Raw genomic sequence first — 10,609 nt, forward strand, 5'->3', positions numbered from 1 at the left:
CTATATTTGGCAGACTTATTTTCAGAGCGAGGTGAAAGTATTTTAGTGGATCATTTTTTGAACCAAAAAGTAAAACCTTAGAGCATTGAAAAATATTTGAACTTGGAATAAGTTTAACAAATAGTTTTTGCTGGAGGAAAAAAAGAAAAAAAAAAAAAAAAAAAAAAAAAAGAGAGAGAGAGAGACTAGAATGGAGTTAGAATTAGCATTTCTGCCAGGACAGAAAAGCAGCTTTAAGACCCATCTGAGCATACGTTGATCTGTGAATCTCTCTCTGCTGATGGTAACGGAAGTTTAGATGATTGTCTAAAACAAGTCTTTTTGCAAGTAGGCCAAGGTTAACTGAAGTGAATCCCAACTAGGGTGTCTCCTCGTCTAGCAGCTCCTTTTCTCTCTGTGGGCCAGTGAATAGCTAATTTTATATCTAGTGGGCAACAAATCCAGAAGAGGCATAAAAAATAAAGCTCCATGACTGAAGAAGAGGAATTTTTCTAGGACACTTAAAAGAGTTAAGGTAAATTTCTACCAAATGCCCTAAAGGAAGTATTTGTTCTAGAACAAATTAAGTGTTAATTTATCTCTGAAATTTGATTGTGTTATCATTCAGTTAACTATAGAAACCATCTAACATTATGCCCAACACTATACAACAAGGTTATACAAGAAACATAACAACATAATAATACATTCAAGGAATGATTAATAGATTTATACACCTTTGACAATATATAAAATTATGATGGTCTTTTCTATTTTGAGGCTTCAGTGTGGTCTGGAAACATAAGTTTTGTCTTTATTCTGGACAAAGAGTAATGATGAATCAGATGCATTGGTATATTTTGGGTTATATAAGCAATCCCTCAATGGCTACAGGCATGAGTGTGTGGCAGACTGGCTTATTCAGTGTATAGGTCAGATGTAGACAGATGTCTAGTCCCTGAGAAAGCCTTCAACACTGAGTTACAGGACTGCCTGGGGGCAAGCTCTCTTCATGGAAATGAGCTCACCTCTTCCTCCATTCCCAAATTCCTAATCCTGGAAACACCTGTTCCTTAACCCGAGGCTGCTTCACTCAAGAGAGTTATTTCAGCTTGTTCTTTTGTAGCTTTGGCTTTGCATATGTGTCTGTACCTGCTGTGGGGAGATGGAGGGATCTTTCAGCGAAGAAGGTATTGGCTCTCTGTGGTGAGGTTTGGAGCTGTTTGTAAAGAACAAAACACAGAGGGTCTGATTGCAATAGGAAGCTGTTCCCATGATGACAATAACAATAATAATCCTGTAGAGAAATAAATAAGCCCAGATGCTAGTATTAGCTGCTATTTGTAACAATTATTGTTATCATGGAGCAGGACCTCCCTGGTTAGGCACTGCACAATCACAAGTGAAAATCTGTGCCTCAAAGACTACAGGCTATAGTCTAGAACCATGGAATGGCAAATAATACCCACTGGAATCATTGGTTTCATTTTAAAGGAATGAATGGCTCAGGGAATCAAGTGTGTTAACATAATCCAATTACTAACAAGCACTTAATGTTTAGGAAAGGCCTAACACACTCTTGATTTGTATTAAAAAATCACCAGTGCAAGAACGTGCTTTGAACTGAAAGATAAACACCAGAAAGAAAAGAAAAGAAAACAAAACAAAACAAAAAAAAAAAAAAAAAACACAACAAAACAAAAAAAAACCAACAACAACCCCCCAAACCACACATATGTACACACAAAAAGAAAATAACGGCCTTTTCACTGTTTGTTTTGAGGTAGGCCAAATAAGACCCATGGGAAATTCAGGCTGTTATGCTCTGTGAACAAGACCGGCCTACTCTAGAGGAAGCTAGCTTTGAGCCATGTGGACATAAGGCACTCTGTATGACTTTGCTTTCAGGCCATGGATTGCTCTCTGGGGTGAGTACCTTCAGCAAATGGGATGTAGCCTCATTCTCTCATAGAGGAAAACACCTCCACTGGTGAATGCTGGTGAATTTTTAATTAATTAATGTAATAATTCCTATTTTCCTTTTTTTTTTTTTTTTTTTTTTTTTTTTTTTTTTTTAAAAAAAAGATATAAATGGAAATAGGAATGGGACAATAAAAGGTAGATGTAATAGATATTTTAGAGATCTGTCTTCACAAGACTTTTTCAAGATGGTCAGTCAGTTCTAACATCATAGCTTCTGCTCCAGATGTTTGTTAACTACTCAGGCATGTTTTGTGATATGGACCTGAGGGACATGTAACATGTCAATCATTGCTCTTGCCAGGGCTAGGCTGAAGTGTCTGGGCTCTACCTCTTCTGCTGCCATTACAATAGCTTTCAGGATTGAAAAGCAAAAGGAAGAGACTATGTAAAGAAAGCGGGGCAATAAGAATATGAGGAAAATACAGAAATACATTGAGTGGATGCAAGAGGATGAATATCTATTTTGTTGTTTTGTCTGGTAACAGTCTCTGTAACCATATCAGTTACTGGTCATGTGTCCTTAGACATCTTGATCAAAAGTTCTTAATGGAAAAGACTTGATAACAACGATGATAAAAATAACAAAAGACAATAAAAGTTGTTTATTATTATTATTATTTATTTGTTTGTTTGTTTGTTTTCTTCAGATTCACTATTAAATCCATTCAAAAGGAAGAGATTTTCATTTCAAAGTTCTGGTAAGTGAGGTTACAGATTGGACCATTATCCCAGACCATTTTATTCAATATTCAGGCCCCTTTTTTAAACTATTAGTTTAGGTTCATTGATTTTTAATTTCATAGAAATTTAAAATGGTTTGAGATGGAAGAGAACTTAAATATCATCTAATTCCAACCACCCTTCAAGGACATCTTCCACTAGACCAGGTTGCTCAAAGCTGCATCTAACCTGGCCTTAAACGCTTCCAGTGATGAGGCATCCCTGGAATCAGAGATTCCACTTCTTTCCCAGAGAACAACTTATCTGGGAAAACTCTCATTATTACAATCTTTTTATTTAATAAACATGATCTTCATATAGGTGATAAGCTTTATTAAAATCTCTGTTATTGGAAAAAAAAAAAAAAAAATCCCATGTTTATACCACTTCCACCTAACAGTGACTATATCATTTTGTGAAATTTTAACCTCTTTTAACAACTGAATTCACCATTAGAGAAATTATTTAAACTCTGATTTTTTTTTTTTTTCAATAGGAAAATAAGGAAACAATAAGGTATATTGGTCGGTATTGGCTCAGCACTAGCAGCCAGACAGTTGGGAAGTGTTTTGAAAGCACTGGGGAATAGGGGAATTTTAACATTTAAAGGAAAGTATTGAATTAGGTTTGCAGATGTTCAGAAGGATATCATTCCAAGTGTGGGTCAAAAAAAAAAAAAAATAAAAAAAATAAATAAAGGAACTAACTAAAAAATTAAGTAGCTGCACTTAACAGAATGAAAATACCTAGAATAAACCATGAAGACCCTTCCTTGAATGTGTAAGCAGGTAGTTAGAGTTCAGTGCAAGAAAGACAGGAAACCCAAGGGGAAGACACAAAGTGAGGTAGTTAACACTATCAAAGTGATCTTTACAAAACCATTTTGAGTGAACTTAAAGAGAAAGAATACCTATCTTAGGGCCTGGGAGAAGGATGTGATATTAACTGGAATGCCACATGAGAAGAACTGAAATTGATAGAAAGGTTAGAAAAGACTGCAACTTAGACATAGTTCAAAATATTTAGAGACAATCTGGAAATAATGATTTAAAGTAAAGTCGAAATTGCTCTGAAAATATCTATTAATCTTAATTAACTATTAATTAATGACTGCTCAGCCTTAATTGTTGATACCAGTTTCTATGACAGCTGAGTGATAGATCTGATTGTCAGACAAGAATCTGATTGCGTTCTTCAACAGAAAAGAAATAATGGAGGAAATCTTTAAGGAGAAGGGCAAGATCCTATTTCATCCTTATGGAGTCTGAGCTGATGACTTCAAGATATACTCAAGACTTCTTGATATCTTCAAGAAGGTATCAGAGAGTTGAAACAATATTTTGATTTGTACAGAAGACAGTTCTGGGCGAAGTAGGACTGTGACTTGCCATAGCAGAGACAGAATAAAATCAGTATGTATGATCAGTGTGATTAGATTGTATGGAGATAGAAAAGAAGAGAAAAATAAGGTCATTGAGAACACAGTGTGTGTATCCACCATCCTGTGACCGCAGGATGATGAAGGTTCTCCTTTGGAAAACTTACTGAAAGGACATTTAGAAGCAGAGAGAAAAGAGTCTCTTTTGGTTTCTGTGAACCTTTTCTGGATTCAAGAAGCCAAATGAGATAAAATTTAAGGTAAGGTCAGTTCTATCAAATGGAGATGACAGGTTAAGATAGACCAGGGCACCAGAAAATAAATAAATAAATAAATAAAAATTGTTTTATAGTCCATAGACAAGAAGATGGAAAATAGAGAGTTTAAATTAGAGAAAAACTTAGGACAGATTTTATTAAGAAAGTGGTCATTTAACTTAAAACCAGAGGAAAGAAAGATTGATCTCTCTCTCTTTATTATTATTGTTTTTTAATTTAAATTAAATTTATTGTTTTATTTTTAATTTTAACTTTTATTGAGTGGGGAGATTAAATCATGTTTGTGTCATTAGGTGAAAAAAATATGAATATGAGATCTTGCAGATAACAGAAAGGAACAAATAAGAATGACAGGTTTATGGGACTGGAGGGTACTTATGATTCAAACAGTGAACAGAAGAAAAGGGCTTCTTCCGTGAAAGGATAATAGATAGAAGGGTAGGTAGGATATCACATAGCATTTTATCAGACTTTTCTTAGAAGAAATTAATGATAGTCAAATCTATATATAAAATTCAAATTTATGTATGTATATATTTTCTTCAAACATATGTTATTTTAAAGTATTCTCTTGGGTTGTAAAAATTTTCTTGTATGGTGCCATGAAGTTTTTTGGGGAAATTCTACAAAAAAAAAGAGAAACTAAAAATCTACCCCCTAATTTACATGTATATGCAAGGCACAGCCAGCTAATTCATAAAAAATGATTTATTCACAGCAATGTTCTGAAATGTTTCTCAGAGTGCTATGGCTACACTGAGAATGCATGCTTCTGACACAGAAGTAGCTAAAACATTGAAGTATGTAACTTTCCTTGAGTTTGTCTCTTTACTTATCATCCCTAACTTTAGTGAGCTTAGATTTATGCATTAGAAAATAGTAAGGTACAGCAATGGTTAAGGGTATTCTGCAGAAACCAGTCTTTCCCCATGAGAAGCAATCTGCACACCTATGTTTCTGGCCTGCATTCTCAATCACTTTTGAAGCAAAGAAAGTGCAGCAAAGTGCTCCTCAGGACTGGGAATGAATCCCGCCTCACCATCTGTTACTAATTTTGGAGCTGAAGACCCCATGCATTATTAAATCACTAAGTTAAAAAAGTTGTGTTAAGCTGGTGTTAACTTAACCCACTACAGTCAGGAATGTTAAAGTTCAAACTAGATTTGGTATGGGATGTCAATGGTGAATAGATTCCTAGCTTTATAAGTAACGTGACTTACATTTCTTTAGACTAAAGATGTCATAGTTAATAAAGAATTGTCTCACACTGTTCTGACTGAGTACTAAAGTGGTCTTGAATAGTAGTATACTGTATTCAGTCTTTGCCACAGTGGCTTAGTACAGTGAAGCAGCAGAACAGTGAAGTACCAGTTAAGGGTATGCCTTCAACCATGCCTGATATACAGTTCTATTCAGGCTGTGCCCTTGCGATATGATGGTTTAAAAAGGCTATCCACTGCTTTACACAGGTCAACTTTTCTTTTTTTTTTTTGGCTTTGCACTATGCTTACATCTTTTCTTAAGTACCTCTGTAGGACTGCAGAGGCAGCACTGCAAGAGATGACAATTTGAACTTTATTTGGTGAAAAGCTCTATAGTATGGCAATAGTCCAGAGCAAGGCCTGGGACTGACGCCTTCATTCTGAAGTTCTCTAACTTAAATAGAGGTATTCTTTCAGCCTAAGTAGTTTATAGGCTTATCTTCTTTGTCTGCAGGATTTCCCAGGAGGAATATATCTATATGTTTCCAGGAAGCAATGGTCTTGCTGCGCCTGAGCTATACAGATTGCCTGAATGTGCACAGAAAATCAGATGCATTGACCTGCCCATATGTAGCCAATATGTATCTGCTGCTCCTCCAACAGAGCTGCCAGGCAATCTGGAATTCTCAAATAAATAAATAAATAAATAAAATAAAAGTCCAAAATACTGAAATTCCACCTGGACACTATTTTTAGGATGAAAAGGAAGGTGTCAGGAAAAAAAAAAAAAAAAACTGAACATGTGGCAGCCCTAGTATAATCAGAATAACAAACTATGAAAACAGCCCATTAAAATAATTTATGTATTTTTTATTCTCTATCTTTGTGTATGTGGCATACATGTTAACCTGATTTGGGGGTAATTTTTAATTGTTTATTTTTTCTCTTTTTTCATGAAAATACAACAACAACAAAAAGATACAGGGATGTTCTGCTAAAATGCATTGGGTTTACAGGCATCTCAATGTTGATATTTTCTATAATACAGAGCTATAATTTTCATGCTGTTCCCAAGGGTCATTATCAGATGTATGAATGTGAATGCGTAACAATTCAAAATAGCTACAGGAGTTCTGCAATACTTACTGCAGTTACAGAACAAGCTTACTAATTCCATCTGTATTGTTTATGTTATATGTATATGGAAAACAATCACTACTTTTTGTTGCTTTGCAGCATTAAGGTAATGACCCCTTTGAACATGGACAGACTGTGTTGCAATAATAGTACAGATTGCATATTACGAAACTGCAGTACTCAGTGTAAACTAAACATCCCAATGGCAAGTGGTTTCTGAAGATGTGCAGTAGTTGCTTTAAAACCACAACATCTTGTCCAATTTAAATTACTTAAGCTGATTATTTTACATTCCAGGCTAATTGCCTGCAAAATTTCATTATAAAAATCACAGCTGTTTTCTGGTGCATGCAATTTTGTTGTTTGTTTGTTTGTTTTTATCCATTAGAGAAAAGGAAATATGTGTCTGAAACATTTTTTTTTTTTTTTTGTTCAGTTTTCAGAGTCACAGTTATTATAAAATATTTAGAATAGGCCTAGTTTAAGCCTACTAAGACTAATAGCCTAACCTTTCATCCGCACTACGTTTGTGCAGAACCTTGCAAACATATTGCTATGGAATATATGCCTGTAAATCAATGCCTGAAGACACATATGGCTTCAAAGCATACCAACTCAATCTGGGCATAATTTATATAAAAAATGGACAGAATCAATTCTCATTTGCATATAAAGAACCACAGATATCTTCAGATATGAATCAGAAAATCCATTTGACATCAATAGAAGTGCATGCAATGAAACTAGCATATGGTCCACAGTTTGTGGAAAACAAGTGTTCTGCCCACACTTTTTTTTTCTTAAGAGACACACACATGGACACACACATAGGGCCTATGCTTTGTACTTCTGTTAGCTGCAAGATGTAATCAATTTGATTAGAAAATGTCTTTTATTTATTTTCACCTGGACCTCTATAATGTTCCAGAAAGATTTAGCTTTCTTATTATTTATTTATTTATTTTTATATATATATATATACATATTTACTGAGCTTTCAGGCATTTTTATATAATAATTTACAATATAATAATTGACATTTTGCATAGAAAATAACTGCTATCAAAGAACTAAATCTACTAGAGCAAAGGGCTATGTAACTGGTGCTTTAAAAGTCCAGTTCTGTTTTCTGTGTAGACAAGGGTATAAGCTACTGCTTACATGAATGCCACTAGAAGCAATAGTGGCAACCATGGTATGCAAGCAAGATAAGTTTGGGAGTTGTGCCTTATATAGTAATTGAATCCAATCAATGAATCACTTAGTTCTGTGCCATCTCTTTAACTGCAGGCAGTTTCAGCTCCCTCCATAAAAGGCTAAGAGTATTCACACTGTAGCTGCAGTTACTACTAACTCAGTGACTGGGAGAGGGGTCTGATAGACACTATTTAGTGACTTTTCAAAAACACCTGCGTGACTCAGAAGTTTGAAAGTGGCTTAAACACTTAGGAAAGTCAATAGAAATTATGCACCTTGGGGCCAGATTTTTAAAGGCTACTATCTTCCATTGATTACAGGAATTAGGAACCTAAATACCTTTACAAATCTGGCACAAGAGTCCAAATCACATTTGAAAGTCGATAGGAATTAGACTCCTAAGTGCCTAAATCAAATGAAAAAAATACGTGTTTTAGGAGTGGGAATCTTTATAATTGTATTCCCGCTAGTGTAACTGCAAATTATGGGTTCAATTATTCCACTTAGGCACAGCTCAGAGGAAGAAAGTGGTATGAAGTTGCAATGCCCCCGAGGAATGCAGCCATTCCTAAACTCTTTCAGGAGATGCAGTATTGCTTCATGAATTTTTGACTTGTGAGAAGAAATCATGGTTTCATTTTATGTTTCTTTCCTTACACCATTACAACACAAACTAATGATACTAGTAGTCTTTAGTTGTATTGATAACATTGTTCAGTATTATTTTTGTTTGTTTGTTTTAAATACACTATTTATTATTTCTTACAGTTCTGAAAGCTGATATAATAACAAAAACAGAGTAAGATATTTTCTTTGAGTTCAAGAACTTACAACACAGGGAGATCAAATCCCGTTTTGAACGCTGACAAGAGTGCTCCAATGAATTATATTACTAGGACTGAGCAGTAACATTTTACCCAATATGAAAACTCACTATGAGCAAATCTGGCAAAATATGGGCATGAGTAAACTGAGACAAATCAGGTATGGAATAAGAATCTAAAGAAGTGAAAGGAAGAAGACATACCAAAAGGAAACTAAAGAAAAAATTTGGTAAGAATATCTTGAAAGGTAAATTAGAATAGGTCACTGGTACTGAATTATTTTGTTTATAATGTTTGTAATTATTTTGTTTATAATTTTGCCATAATTATATAGGAGGGTTAGCCCACCACTACCAATAGACTGTGATTATATGAAAGGTCATCTCTCTTCACGTTAATCAAGCAACTAATAGTGATTGAGATGATTTGGGAAAAGGCTAGAATGAGAAAGAGATAATTATTCATAAATGGTAAGAAAATAAACAGGACACTTCAAGTGTTGCAAAAAATAAATAGTGAGACCCCAAAATGAATACCATATTAATTTCTACTCTATCCCACTTGGGAGGTGGGGTGGAGGGAGAGGGGATAAACCTGAGCTATCACTACAATATGCAATAAACTAAATAGTTTTAAACTTCTCATTTAGAAGACAAATTACAGGAATTGGGGATGTTATATAAATAAATATATTTAAAGGAGGCCTTAAAATCATGCATACTATAGCAGAATTAAATAAGAAACCATTATTCTCCAAGTCTTACAATGTAGCAGTTCGGGACAATTCAATGAAATTTTCAGATAACAAACAAAGCGAAGCAAGATGGTTTATTTTCCCCACAACATATTGTTACGTTGCATTACTTTTTGTTATATCCAATTGTAGAGTTGAAAGTGTAAGGTTGATCAAAAATGGGTTGAGAAAAATTAATGAAGACATCAGTTGAGAGTTTTAAACCTGCTAGCACAGATGTCAAGTCTGAAAATCCCTTAACTTGATGACTGCCAGAATCCAGCTGATAGAAGAGGCAACTTAGGGACAAGAGAGGAAATAAGAAAGACCACCAGAAGAAAGTTCATACGTCCCTTAGCATAAGGGATGCATACTTCCCTTAGCATACTTCCCTTAGCATAAATTAACAGTTGAAGAACCATTTCTATTCATTCTTCTTATGAATAAGCTCATGCCTGACCAAAAGAAAATCTTCCACCAAGCCCACATTCTGTTTTCTGTTCCCAAACATAAGAAAAAATAAGCCTCTGGAGCTGGTAGAATGAGTGAGGAAAATGAGAAAAGTACAGAGTGCGACAAAAAAACAACATAAACATAAGACGGAGAAACACCAGAAGACACTGAGTCCTCCAACAACACTCATTAGTCTTTGAAAGAGTCATCAAAGAAGTGGATGAATATTGCCTGTGAATATGATTTGTGAAGATATGACAGGACAAGGTGACAGAAGTAGAATCTCCAGTTGTCCTCCTTTCCTTATGCAGCATCTTTTTCCTGGTATGAGGAACAGCCAAGGCCAACAGGAAAGTGATGAGGAGGTTCTACAAATTGGTCAATTTTTTGTTCACTGTTCATGACCTGAAATGGGAGCATGCTCCCAACAGCCATATTTTACCATCTTTGGAGAGAATATCACTTAGTATCTATATGGGGCACAAAAGTGAGGAAACGGAGAAAAAACTGTGTGTTGAAGAAGTGTTTTCCTAGTCCAGTTTAGGGACAGAGCAGTTACATTCAGAGGGTCATTTATTTTATTTTGGAACAGATATCGGAGAGAGAAATATTTAACCCTCCTCTTCAGAAGTGTCTTCTTTGTCTCTGATGTTAACATGGATGAGCCCCTATGAGAAGACTGTGTAAGAAAGAAGCAGTTCCTGCTTATAGGAAACATTAAGGAA

This window comes from Aythya ferina (genome assembly GCF_964211825.1).
Source record: "Aythya ferina genome assembly, chromosome: 3".
NCBI lineage: Eukaryota > Metazoa > Chordata > Aves > Anseriformes > Anatidae > Aythya > Aythya ferina.